This window comes from Rhinatrema bivittatum, chromosome 7, assembly GCF_901001135.1.
Source record: "Rhinatrema bivittatum chromosome 7, aRhiBiv1.1, whole genome shotgun sequence".
NCBI lineage: Eukaryota > Metazoa > Chordata > Amphibia > Gymnophiona > Rhinatrematidae > Rhinatrema > Rhinatrema bivittatum.
The window spans coordinates 96,516,966-96,531,016 of NC_042621.1; positions in this window are offsets into that span (position 1 = coordinate 96,516,966).

Below are 14,051 nucleotides of genomic sequence, written 5' to 3' on the forward strand. Positions count from 1 at the left end.
TGTGTAGCAGTTTTATGCTTTGGGCTGGATTACGCTGGGTGCAGCAATTGCAGTCTGACAAATCATCTCCGGAGGAAGTGTGGCAGGTCGATCGGTTAGAGGCCGTTGTGGCCTACAGGGTAGTTGCCTTGTATGATCTTATATGCACTTTCTCTCAATCAGTGATGTCTGCAAGTTTCCACCAGAAGGCTTCTGTGGTTAAGGAACTGTTCTGCGGATGTTTGGTCTAAGTCTCACTGGGATCGCTTCTGTTTAAGGGGAAGTTGCTTTTTGGAGAGGACTTGAAGCAGTTGGTGAAGCTTCTCTTGAGTCTAAAGGGCACAAGCTGCTGGCGGACAAGCTGACGCTCGGCAGAAGCTGCTCTTCGACACGATCTAGTTTCCAGTCAAGCTGGTGTTCCTGTCAGTCTCTGCTTCAGGTGGAGGTCAGAGGCAAGGAGCCGGGAGGCAGCAGTCTTGGACCCAGTCCTTTCGAGGCCAGAGACTGGTCAGAAATGGCTCTAGTCAGAGAACCCCTGGTGCTGAGTCCTCTCAATGAAGCGAGACCGGCCCACTCATCTGTTAAACACATCAGAGGTCTGTTAACATCTTTTCTCGGAGTGGTCCAAGATCACGTCTGATCAATGGGTTCTAAGTGTGATAGAACACAGTTACGCTTAAGAATTTTCTCAGCTGCTAAAAGATTTGTTCATGAGGTCCCCTTGCATTTACTTGCAGAAAAAGCGAGTGGTTCGGGAAACCATCAATTGCCTACGTCTGGGAGCCTTGGTACCTGTGCCGGTTGAGGAAAGAGGATTAGGAAGGTATTCAATTTATTTTGTGGTCCCAAAGAAGGATGACACCTTTTGTCCGATTCTGGATTTAAAGAACGTGAATCTGGCACTCAAGGTACCTCATTTTCAAATGGAAACGCTGAGGTCCGTGATCACTGCAGTGCACAAGGGGCAGATTTTGGCTTCTCTAGATTTGACAGAGGCCTTTCTCCACATTCCAAGTCATCCGGATCATCAAAGGTTTCTCATCCTCAGAAATCATTTTCAGTTTTGCGCCCTGCCATTCAGACTGGCAACAGCACAAAGGACCTTTACAAAGATGATGGTGGTGGTAGCTTCAGCTCTTTGGCAGGAGGGTGTCCTGGTCCACCCATATTTGGATGACTGGTTGATTTGTGCAAAGTCAGAAGGACCTCTGTCGTTTGGTCTGTGACAGTAGTACTGCAGTGCTTACAGTTGTGAATTTCCCTAAGAGCCAGCTAGTACCATCTAAAGTACTCAAGTGCCTGGGAGCATGCTTCGACTCCAGGCTTGGAAGAGTTTCTCTCACCAAGGAGCGGATTGTCAAGATCCAGGGACAGACCGGCAGATTGCTAAGCAATCCGGTTCCCAGGGTCTGGGATTATCTGCAGGTTCTTGGGTCTATGGCTTCCACTGTGGAATTTTGTCCCTGGGGCCTTCGTTCATATGTAGCCTCTTCAGTCGGCCTTGCTCTCCAGGTGGAGTCCAGTCTCAGAGCAATTTCATCTGCCACTGTCTCTTGTGGAATGTGCCAGGGCAAGTCTGGATTGATGGCTATGTTGGGACAGTTTTGAACCAGGGGATGCCCTTGGAGGTTCCAAATTAGATAGAGGTCACAACCGATGCCAGCCTCTCCAGTTGGGGGGGGGGGGGGGGGGGGGGGCTGTGTGTCAGGCTCAAGTGGCACAGGTGTGGAGAAAAAGCCTTTGCTCAGTAGCTGGCAGACCACACTGGGCCTGGCTGCATCGACAATTCTCAGATCTCTCTGTACTTCCTTATCTGCACTAAACACACACTGAGCTTGACTGCGTCAGCATTCCTCAGATCTCTGCACTTCCTTATCTTAGGCTCACAGACAGCCCCCACTTCTTCACGAGGAGGTTGCTTGCTTCACCCAGAAACTGGCACAAGGCTATCACGCGCACAGTATAAGATGTAGTAACCAATAGCAATGAAGGCATGCACGTAGCACGCAGGCAGCCTGCATTAGTACGTAGCAGTATAACAAATAGTATGCTGAATACGCTGTGGAATTCTGTAAACTTTGTATAATAAAAAGAGCACTCGGACAGCGTTTGGGGTGCCTTCCTGAGAACTCTGCCTGACGTGTCTTCCGTGTGTCATCCATCACAACACACAGGGACTCTGGTCTGCGTTGGAGACATCTTGGTCCAACTATCTATAGACTAGAGCAGACTGTCTGGCATTGCAGGTCTTCTTACCTCTTGTAAGCCAGTGAGACTGTTATCAGACAATGCGATGGTGGTGGCTTACATCAACTGGCAGAGTTGGGCGGTAGTGCAGGAGGCACAGGAGTTAGTCCACTGGGCAGAGTGCCACCTGGAAATGTTGGCAGCTACCCACATAGCGGGGTTAGACATTGCCCAAGTGAATTTCCTTAGTCACCAACAGTTGGATCCCAGGGAGTGGGGGGAGTTAGAGGAGGTCATGCTCCTGATTCCTCACAGGTGCGGAATACTGTGCATGGACCTCATGGCAATGTACAACAATGCCAAGGCTCTGAGATTCTTCAGCCGATGGAGAGAGCATGGGGTAGAAAGGGTTAATGCTTTGGTCGCAAGCAGTTCTATATGTTTCCGCCGGGGCCGCTGGTGGGCAGTCTTGTAAAGGATAGAGCTTCATCCGGCGCCTGTGGTTCTGGTGGCACCAGAATGACCTCGCCAGCTGTGGTTCACGGATTTAGTCACTTGCAGTGGACGGCCCGCTACGTCTGGCTCACCTTCCCAATCTGCTCCACCAGGGTCCTATATTTTTGGATCAGGCTCCTCACTTCTCTTTGCTGCTTGGCTTTTGAGAGGAGGCACCTACGAGAAAAGGGTTATCTGGAGGATGTTGTTACCACTCTGTGACAAGCAAGAAAGAAGTCCACCTCCCTAGCTTGTGTGGGTGTAGAAGGTGATTGAGATTTTGGTGCAAGGAGCATAGAGTGGATCCCTTTTGGGCTTTGGTGCCCCACATTTTGTCCTGTTTGCAGCAAGGGCTGCAAAAGGCTTGGCTTTCAACTAGTTAAGAGTCCAGATAGCCGCCTTGGTGTACCTTAGGGGCAAGAGGTACGGTGCATCTCTGGCTGCGCATCTGGCTCTACGTTTTATTGAGAGAGGGGCCAAACATTTGCGCCCCCACCCCAGGTGCAGAAAGCTTGTTCTCTATGGCGCTTAAACTTGGTTCTTAAAGCTTTGGGTGGGGCACCATTCAAAATGCTACACAGGGCAAATGGTGAAGGATCTTACTTTAAAAGTTGTGCCGCTGGTGGTAATTTGTTTTGGCTAGGCGGATTTCAGAGTTACAGGCCCTGTCATGTAGAGAACCTTTCCTTTTGTTTTTGGATTCTGGTGTCTCTTTGCGGACAGTGCCACCTTTCCTTCCAAAGGTTGTTTCCTCTTTTCACTTGAACCAGACAATGGAGTTACCGGCTTTCCTGAACTTGGATAGGACGATTCCATTGAATAAGGAGTTAAGGGGTCTGGATCTGAGGTGGCACTGTTATGGTAGCTGGAAGTCACGAACAGTTTCAGAGTTTCCGATCATCTTTTTGTTCTTTGAAGTGGTGCGAAGAAAGGGCAGAAAACTTCAAAAGCGACCATCACATGATGGCTGAAAGAGGCCAGTCTCGGCACATGTTTGCATGGGCTGCTCGGTGCATCAGGGTCTGACAGCTCACTCGACAGTCACAAGCGCCAACCTGGGCTGAATGTCATTTAGTGTCACCACTAGAGATTTATAGGGTGGCTATTTGGAACTCTTTACATACTTTCTCCAGGCATTATTGTCAGGATGTCTGGACACCAGAGTTTCAGTTTTGGAGAGAGTACTGGGAGTGGGACTTCCAGTCCCATCTACTTTAGGGAAGCTTTGGTACATCCTAGGCGTCTGGACTGATCTGGGTACTTATAGGGAAAGGAAAACTGGTTCTTACCTGTTAATTTTCATTGTTGTAGGACTACAGATTAGGCCAGAGACCTGCCTGCCTTTGGAGAGTCCGCTTGATTGGTGCTGTTCATATATATATATATGCTGAAGTATTTTCAAATGGATTTCCGGCTCAGGTGATGGCTGAACATGTATTTGGTTATAAGGCTTGTTCAGATTCAGTGTTTTTCTTCTGTGTGGTTGGCGAGGGTTGCGGTACTATTTTTTTTATCTTAGCTTAGTTACAGGTCAATACTGATGGAGTGCAGATGCTACCCCCAGTTAAGTTTAGTGTCAGTAAAACTTTCTGTCTCCATCTGCTTGAAGGGAGGTAAAACGGAGTCTGGCCTGAGGTGTGGTACTACAGTACTGAAAATTAGCAGGTAAGAACCAATCTTCCTTTTCCTACTATAATTTAAATAGGGAAAACTAAACAAACTGCCCATTAGTGTTAACTTAATGCAGATGGGAACAGAAAGAAAATAAGTCTGATGAGGATCACTCCCCAGTGTTACATTATAGAAGCGTGCTTCACAAAATTCAGCTACCTAACAAGGTTCAGTTCATAATTAATGCCACCTCGTCATAAACAGATTTACCCTGAAGAAACATGTGAGATGGATCAAAAAAAAAAGTAATGAGTTCCATTTGATTTGATAATGAATTGACAGGGAAATTGCAAGCACAATTCTGCCATGAGAGCATGCATTGGAGGTGCAAGAAAAATCTAAACAGTTGCAATGGTAATAGTAGGTAGTATAATTGATGATTTATTTTCCTTGAGTCCTACTACACCAAGCCAGATGCATGGGTTTTTCTTCCCTCCCAGCAGCTGGAGAAAGAGAGCCCAAGCTTTGCAGGACATTGAGCCCCTTAAGGAACTGTGCCGCCTGCAGCCTCTTATAGTAAATCTGATCAAAGCTAGCCACATATAATCCCCCCTCCTGAAACAAATTGAACTTTTCTAAAGATATTTGACCACCATAAAAAGCAATGCTATATGATATAAGATGCTGAGACTATGTATACAGATGAGCAGGATACATGTTCAAGGGGTGGCAATGTGGATGAGGCTGGTAGATCAAGGATTGAAAACTAGTAAATAAATAACTTAATTTGACCTTCCTCATTGTCCAAGCAGACCATTCCAGATTGATGGGATGTACACAGGTTGCTCTCAGCATAGGAGGGAACCTGAAAGACATGCTGTTAATATGCTCATCTCAAGTGAGGCTACATCTGTAACCTGCATGTCCAAATGATAATGTTTGGGGGAAAACAGTGCAAGGGGACCAAGTTGCTACTTTGCAAATGTCCTGTGCAGACACTGGCTGGTATGTGTTCATGAGGTTGCTAGAGCCCTAATCGATTGTGCCCTAAGACTCTTAGGAATCACCAGTCCCTTGCAAACATATGCTATAGTAATGGCCTCCTTAATCTATCAGGAAATAGTAGCTTTCTCCTCCTTGTGACCATTGACTAACACAAACAGATGCTTACATCTGCGAAAGGCATTAGTCAACTTTACATAACTTAGAAGCACCCTATGGCCATCTAGCACATGAAGAGATTTATTTCCTGAATCTGACTTGAAAGACAGCAATTCCACCATCTGCTTCATCTGAAAAAGTGCCATTTTTGGCAAGAAAGAGGCACTGTATGAATAAGATTTCTTCCTAGGAAAATTTCAGGAAAGGATCCCTGCAGCATAAGGCCTGCAACTCGAAATATGCCAGGCAGAACAGATTGCCACCAAAAGGATCTTACATACATATAGTGTAAGATCCTTCAGCGAAGCTTCTCTGATGATTCAAAAGGCACCTTACACAAAGCCTCTAACACAAAGTTGAGATCCCAAGAGGGAACCATCCTGAAGGGAGGCCTGAGATGCTTACCCCTCTTAAAAATCTGACCTCAGCTACATGAGGCACCATGGTGCTTTGAATTTTTCCTCTAGCAAGATAGACCCACCATCTGCACTTTGAGAGAGTTAAGAGCCAAGCCTTTCTGCAAAAAGGAGAAAATAGCCAGAACCAATGCCCCTACAGGAGAAACCTTCATCTCTGAACAGCACTATTCAAATACCATTGAAATCTGGATATGAGCCAACAACTTCTTTCTGGTTTATAGTAAAGTGGAAACCACTTGTTATGAATATCCCCTGCTTCTTAGCCTTCTCCATTCAAAAGCCAGGCTATGAGACAAAAGTGAGCTTGCTGGTCAAAGCCTACCTGATCCTGATGTAGGAAATCCAGAAGCTGACTAAGTCTCAATGGTTCCTATACACTGAGCCTTATGAATTCCACAAACTATGGAAATTTAAGCTACTCTGTAAACTACCCTGACTAATACAAATTGAAAGTGCAGCATATAAGAATTTTAAATAAATAAATAAATAAATAACCCCAATGCTACTCTATTTTATTGATAACACAACCAAGGAGGGAAAACATACAGCAGACCCTCTGGAGGCCATGTCTGAGTCAGACCGTAGACCCCAGTTCTCTTATGCAACTATAAAATGATGTTTGGCATTACTTCAGCTCATCAGCAGATCCACCTGAGGTTCTCTCCATCGAGACACAATCATGGAGTAGGCCTTGTTGGATAGTTCCTATTCTGGATCTAAAACATGTCTGCTCAAGAAGTCTGCCTGAACATTTTTCGACTCTGCAATGTGGGATACTGAAAGCACCTGCAGATGCTTTTCATCCTATTTGAACATGACACTGCTGCACTTTTGGTTCCACATTGCCAATATTTGTACGCCATCACTTTCCTATTGTCTGATAGCACACACACTGCTATCCCTGGTCTAGGAATAGAAACTCCAAGGATCTTCTGATTGCTCTTGTTTCCAAGAGATTTATGGAACATGGTGCCTATGTCCCTAACAGTTGAGTGCCCCAGCCACTGAAACTCATATCTGTTATCACTACTTTCCATTTCAGAGGCTCTAGATCATCCTCCCTTTGGACAAATTCCAAATGGCGAGCCAGCACTGCAGGCTGTCCTGATCACTTCTTGAAGAGATAATCGAATCTCATAATCTTGAGAATGAGAATTCAATCATGAAAGCAGAGCTGCCTGCAATGGCCTCATATGTGTGCCTTCCCAAGGAACTAAAGCCAGAGTCTATGCCATTGAAGCCAGAACTTTGAGATTATCCCAAGCTGTGGAAATTTGCATCCCAGAAGTCTGCAGATCTGCTTTTGAAGCTTTTTCATCCTTTCTTTCATGGCGAACACTTTCCCTTGTAATGTATATAAATGTGCTCTGAGATTCTCCAGCCCTTGAGAGGGCTGGACTCTGCTTTTTGGAAAATTGATGACCCAACCAAGCTGCTCCAATAGCTGAATTAATCGTTGCTCGACAACCTTCCTCCTCTGCTTTCGGCCCTTTCATCCAGTTGTCGAGGTAAGGATGCACTAATACTCCTTCCCGGCAGAGCACTGCCGAAACGTAACATCATCACCTTGGTAAAGGTTCTCTGTACTGTCACTAACCCAAATGGAAGGGTCTGAAACTGGTAATGAACCTCCAGGGCAGCAAATGTGAGGAATCTGATCCCATCTAATCAGAATGTGCAGATATGCCTCTGAAAGGTCTAGGGATGTTAGAAACTCTCTCACTACAACAATCAGCAAATGGAGGATTCCAGCAAAAATGGGGTGCTTAAGATGCATTCACCTGCTTCAAGTCCAGAAAGGGCTTGAATATACCTTCTTTGGCACTAGAAAATTGAATAATGACCCCGATGCCATTCTCCCTTTGGCGCTGTCCCCATTGCTGCCAACTGGAGATGGCAAACCAGAGTATCCCTTACTTCTGCTCTTTTCTTTTTGAAATGACAGGCATAGCATGAATGCATCCCCTACCAGGCAAACACATTCTGATGCATAGTTGTCCCGTGGTATTGATAGTACCCACCGGTCTGTAATAATGTAGATCCACACTCCATAAAATTGGGTCAATTGGCCCCCCTATCAGTTGAGGGGGAGAGTAAAACTTAGAATTTCAGTCTGCCCCTTTACTGCTTCCTGTGGTTCTGCTAACACTCCCTAATGCCTGTTCAACCTGCATGAAAGGGCTGAGACTTGCTTCCAATCCTGGACAGTTGGACCTCGCTTCTCTAAATTTCAGTCTACTGGGAAATCCCCTATGAGCACCCTTGGGCTTGTTCATGAGCAACTTCTGGAATTTCGATTTGCCCAAATGCTTTACTAGCTTCTCCACATCCTCTCCAAAATGAAGCCTACCCTGAAAAGGAAACTTCTCCAACTTTGACTTAGACCAGATGTCCGCTGACCAGTTGTGTAGCCATAGCAAATACCATGCTAAAACAGAGGCTCCCATACCCCTGGCCAAGATCCTAATGAGATCATATATATAATCTGTTGTAAAGACTAGGCCGGCTTCCTGTCTCTTCACTTTGTTTTCTGTGAGCACAGTGCAAACACACCCTGGACATATAACTACCACAAACCACTGCTTGGAGCACCAATGCAGAGACCTAAAAAACTGGCTTTGCCATAGCTCTTTCCACTTTCAACCCTACCTGCGGAGTTTCCCATTCTGCAGAAACCAAGATCTTCACACTGTGAAAAAAGAATGCCTTGGTTGGGCCCGCGGAGAACTTCTAAAATAAGGTCTTACTATGCTTGCAGTTCTTTAATGCCCAGTTCTGCCAGGGCCTGCATAAGCATGGGTGGAAGCTCCTCTTATAAACCATTTAATCACCTGTGGGTCATATCCTGCTACCCAGAGGAGATGACAGCAAGCCAGAAAGTCCTCCAGAGAACTCCTTTCTAGCTTGCAGTCCAGTTCCTCTCAGGCAGCCAAATCCCTCAGGAACCTCTTCACCAAAGAAAAGGACGTCATACCCCCTCTGGGTCCAACTCATAACGGGTTTCTTGGGTTGAGAAGGAATTGAAGGAGAAGTCTTTGAAGGCCTAGATTTACTTGCACCTGCAAAAAGGCTGATAATTGCTGGCGAGAAGACTACTGAGGCTAATGGTCTACCCTCATCCTCCACCCTGAGGTCTGGAACTATTTCCTTCTGCTGAATAACTGGGTCTCCCACAGGAGAAAGCACCGGGGGCTCTACAAAGGTCTCCTTGCTGTCTCTCAGTATCAGAAGCAGAATCCAAGATGGCTGCCAACCCTGCTCTGCCTGGTTCCCCCTGCCCATCCCTTTCCGACAGAGCCAACCTCAGTTCTTCCCCTTGCTACTTGAGGACTATCTGACTGTGTCCCTTGATGGAGATTCCCCCGAACAGCCCTCTCCGCCTCCAGTGCAGGCCTGACATAGACCTGACAGAAGTACACTTGCTGCTGGTATTTATTTCCTGTGTTCTGAGGTGAATGTCATATTGCCACACCATGTGACTGACAAACACCTAATCTGGAGCTTACCCACACACCTCTGCCATTTCTACAGGCCCTGCCTCCAGATCCCGCACCACAAACCTCTCTCCTAGCTGCAGCTTTCTGCCGTCATGCTTTTTGTTTTTTATTTTAAAGCAAACTCGGCAAACAGAAAATCAAAATCAAGGATATGTTCCTGAGAATTGCTGGAAGAGTATTCTTGCACCTAAGCACCAACCTACAGCCCAAGTTTAAGGAAAGAGAGGAGAGGTGAAAATAGGGAATCAGTGCCACTGGTTATCAGTGCCCCCTCATTAACTGGGATCAAGGTAGCCAGAGGTCACTTCCCCCACCCCACCCTCTGCTCATCCCTGTTCAACTAGGTGGGGGTAACCCAATTCTCCTTCACCCTGGGACCCCTTTGTCAGACTACAGGGTTTGACACCCCTGCCATTTGGTGGAGACAGAAATACTGAGAGGCTGCAGGTCCTTATATGGACTCAGTCCAGCAAAGCTTTTTATCCTTGTTTCCATCTGCTGGTAAGGGAAAAAACCCATGCATCTGGATTGGTCTGGTGGGACGGTGAGTAAATTGATTTCTTTTGTCCTAATAGAATCCCTGTTGGGAGAAAAAACAATGTTGATGTCCAGTCTCGGGTCCAGGACAAACATTACTGAGAGGATCACACAGCAAGGTCTTCCTTTGGGCTTTCCAAGACAGTATAGACTTGCAAGCCGTTAACAAATGTATTATCTCCTTTTATTTATAGTCCACGTTTCGGCACTTTAAAGTGCACATCAAAGCGGTTTACATTCAGGTACTGGAGGTATTTCCCTATCCCCCACAGGACTTACAACCTAATTTTGTACCTGAGGCAATGGAGGGCAAAGTGACTTGCCCAAGGTCACAAGGAGCAACAGTGGGATTTGAACCTTGGTTTCCCAGGGTTGTAGTCTGCTGCTCCATGCTTAGTCATAGGTAGATAAAAGAGGTAATGACTCAGGGTGGTTTTTACAGTGTCCATCAGATATTCCCTTAGATATGTTCAAAAAATGATTTACCTTGACTGGGAAAATACTATACAGATTTTTTTCCTTATTACATTCTCTAGTACTCAACTTGATCTTTTGACATGAGGTTGGCTTTAACAGCTGCTACATTGGAGGCCTTTAGGACAGGGTGGGAAGAAAGGGAGGGATAGTGGAACTATATATATATATATATATATATATATATATATAATAGTGCAGCAACAGATCTGCAAGGCTTACGAGGTAAGGAGGTACTGTGGTTTAATCTGGAAAGAGAGAATGGAACATCCATTTTTATTTAATCTCCTTCATAGACAGAACTCGTGGATAGATTTAATTGATGACATTCACAGAATTGTTATGAAAGGGGAGGTACAATTGTTAGGTGATTTCAATCTGCCAGATGTTGATTGGGATATCCTGGCTGCAGTTTCATCTAGAAGCAGGGAGACCCTAGATTAGGGCTTCCCAAAGTTGGGGTCAGGACCCTAAATGGGATCACAAGTGCCTCAAATAGCAACAGACACGGCCAGCAGCAGCAACAGCATTAGTAAGGGAAGTCAGCATGAGGCCTGTGAGCCAGCGCTCATTCACAGGCCCTGCAGCACACGAGTTTGTGGTAACAGGAAGCCCTGCAGGAGGAGGAATTGGGGCCACTGCAGGGCCTGTGAGCTTGCAATACCTCACAGGCCCAGTTCTGACTTTCATTACTAATGCTGTTGCTGCTTACAGATCACAGTCAGGCTTGGGACCAGCCAGAAGGGAAAGGAAGAGCTGAGTATGCATAAACTGGTGGAGACTGATGGGTTAGGAGAGTTGAACGGTGACAATTAACCTTCTCAAGAGAAAAATATTGCTCCTGATAGCAGCCTGTCCTCTTGTCCCACCAGGGTCCAAAGGAAAAGGATGCTGCTGATCCCGACCAGGGAAAAGTTTGGAGGAGGGGCTGTTTGAAGGGAGAAATCAGAGGCAGGAGGGACATGTGGGTTAGATAAGGGATTAACTGGGGAGGGAGAGAGGGGTAATGAGAAGGTTGACTCCGGAATGTAAGAGGAGTTGGAGATGAGAAAGGTTCAGCTGGGAGTGTGTTAAGAGAAAGGTTGGGGGAGAAGGTGAAATAGAGGAGATGGGGATGAGTTAGGAGGGATGAGAAGTTAGGGAATGACAAAAGATATGTTGGGGATTCTAAGAAGCTTGGATTGAGGGAAGATCAACTTGGAGGCTGCAAAAAGAGCCGAACAAAGTGAGAGAAGGGATGGGCTGGGGAAGTAGGAGTTGGTGGATGGAAGAGGGGTTCCGCTGGAGGAATGGAGGTTGAGTGAGGGGGTCCTCTGGAAGGGGAGGAGGTTGAGAAAAAGGACCAACTGGAGTGTGGGAATGGTGAGAGTGGAGTGATTGTTGGAGGGGGATTGTATACCTACAAATTTATTTTGTTTATTCTCTGGGGTTATGTGAATTTTCAAATGCTAAAATGGGGTCACACTGGCTAAAAGTTTGGAAACCATTGTCCTAGATTGTCTGCAGCAGCTGGTACGGAACCAGTGTGAGGGTGTAACCCTGAACTTTATAGTTTCAAATGGGGAGTTTCTGATGTCACAGTGGGAGATCACCTGGGATCCACAGGTAGTGGTGGTTTATTCAAAGGTTCAGAGTTCTGAATTTCAGGAAAACTAATTACCTTATTGTCCATGCCAGACCACACCAGGTAAGAGGGTTATGTCCCTCTTGCCAGCAGATGGAGACAGAGAAAGCTCAAAGCTAACCTAACTCCTCCCTAGGAGTTTGGTACTGCATTCAGTATTTCTCTGTCTCCAGCAGATGATGCAAACCGGTGCTGCAGCTAGGAGTAGGCCACTTCTGGGAAGGCTTTAGGTCCAGGTTCCCAGAGGAGCATAGATTGAGACTTGGGGAATTTAGGGCAAATGTCCTGGTAGGACTGATTCTCTCTTTCCTCTTGGAAACTGACTCAGTTGGAGTCTGAGTTCCCACACCAATGGGTCAAGCACTAAGTGGTTCCAGGTGACTTTGTTCATTTGGTGGATCTGGTAGCAGGAGCTACTGATGGCACATTCTCCCTCTGTTCTCGAAGAGAAAGGTTCATTAAAAACAAGAACAACGGGGTTGCTGCCCATCCTTCTTCCTGTATTGCCTCCCGTTCTGCTATGGTGTTGTCCTGGATATGGATTCAGTCAGGAGACCTAAGGTGATCACTCCCCCCTCTCCCTCCTTCCACTTGCTTCCTTTATGACAAAAAAAAAAGATGGACGTACAGTGCTGCAGGTAAATCGAGGTAGTTCAGCATGTCAGCTGATGCCTTTCTGCCTGGCTCGTAAGCATACCTGGGAACACTCTGGGTTTGACTTGGGTAGCCTGTCTCTTGGTCTCTGGGAGAGTACCCAGGATCTTTGGATCCTAGAAATCACCTTTTCCTCTAAGCCAAGCTATCACATTTCTCCATGTGTGCTGCATAGATGACAGGCACTGGGTCTGATTCCAAGGTAGGAGGAAGGTCTGCTGCTAATTCTCTGGTTTGTTGTGACAGCCAGAAGGAATGGGGAAGCAGTGTCTTCCTCTCCAGGCCTGCTTGGATCTTAGTAGAGGAGTGGGCAAAAGAAAATATGCATATGTGAGTGAGTGAAAGATCAAAGGAGGGGGAAGAGAGAAACTCAGTGTATGTGAAGGGGGAGGGGAACTAGTGAGGGGAGAGGGTGAGTGCTGGGAGCAGGGGCGTAGCCAGAAATTAATTTTTGGCTGGGTCCAAGGTTAACATGGAAGGGCACTAAACACTCGAGCCCCCTCTGCTCCCCTCCCCCCCAGCCCAGCTCCAGCCTCCTCCTCACACTTAAGCACATCTTTAACCCCCCTCCCCCTCCTCAGTAGTGAAAGGTACCTTTCTGAAGTTGGATGGAGAAGGGGGGAGATGTGCTGACTCAGCATATCGCCGGCGGCCTCCTTCCCTTCCTCCTCCCTTCCACTCCTCCATCCGGCTTCAGGAAGGTACCTCTTTCATTACTGCCAGATCAGATGAGAGCTTCTTTACCCCCTTTATCATTGTTCACCTGCAATCGTGATGTGCGGTCAGGGTGCTGCAAGCAAGGCAGCCAGAGTGTCCCGCCAGGCCTGCCTCGCTCACCGCACTTCTCTTGCTCCTACGAGGTGTGTGCATGCTGTGCAGTCTGCTCGGCTGCCTACCTGCTCCACCTCTCTGACCAAATTGCGTCATGCACGGTGCTTACAGACTCCTCTTGGGCAGTGCAGCCCAGCCCTGGCCTCAAACAAACTTGCGGCTTTTGTGGGGCAAACTTGTGGCTTTTACGCACCACTGCCGCTGCTGCCGCTCCTGCCAATTGCCGAACTTAGCGCTGCGGCTGCCACCGATTCTGATTGCCTGCCCTGACTCCTGAGACGGTATTGGCTGCATCGCTGCAGCATCCTGGAAAAACGATTTGGGTGGGCCTCTGCCCACCCAGGCCCACCTGTAGCTACACCACTGGCTGGGAGGGGTAACTAGAGGAGAAAGCCACATAAAGAGTTCAAGAAAAGCATTAACGTATACCAGAATAGCTGGAAAGATATGTGCACAAATGCTCGTAGTTTGGGCAATAAAATCCCAGACCTGCAAGCCCTAATGGTAGAGACGGACTTGGACATTGTTGCTGTCACGGAGACGTGGTTCACGGATTCACATGATTGGGATACTACCATACAG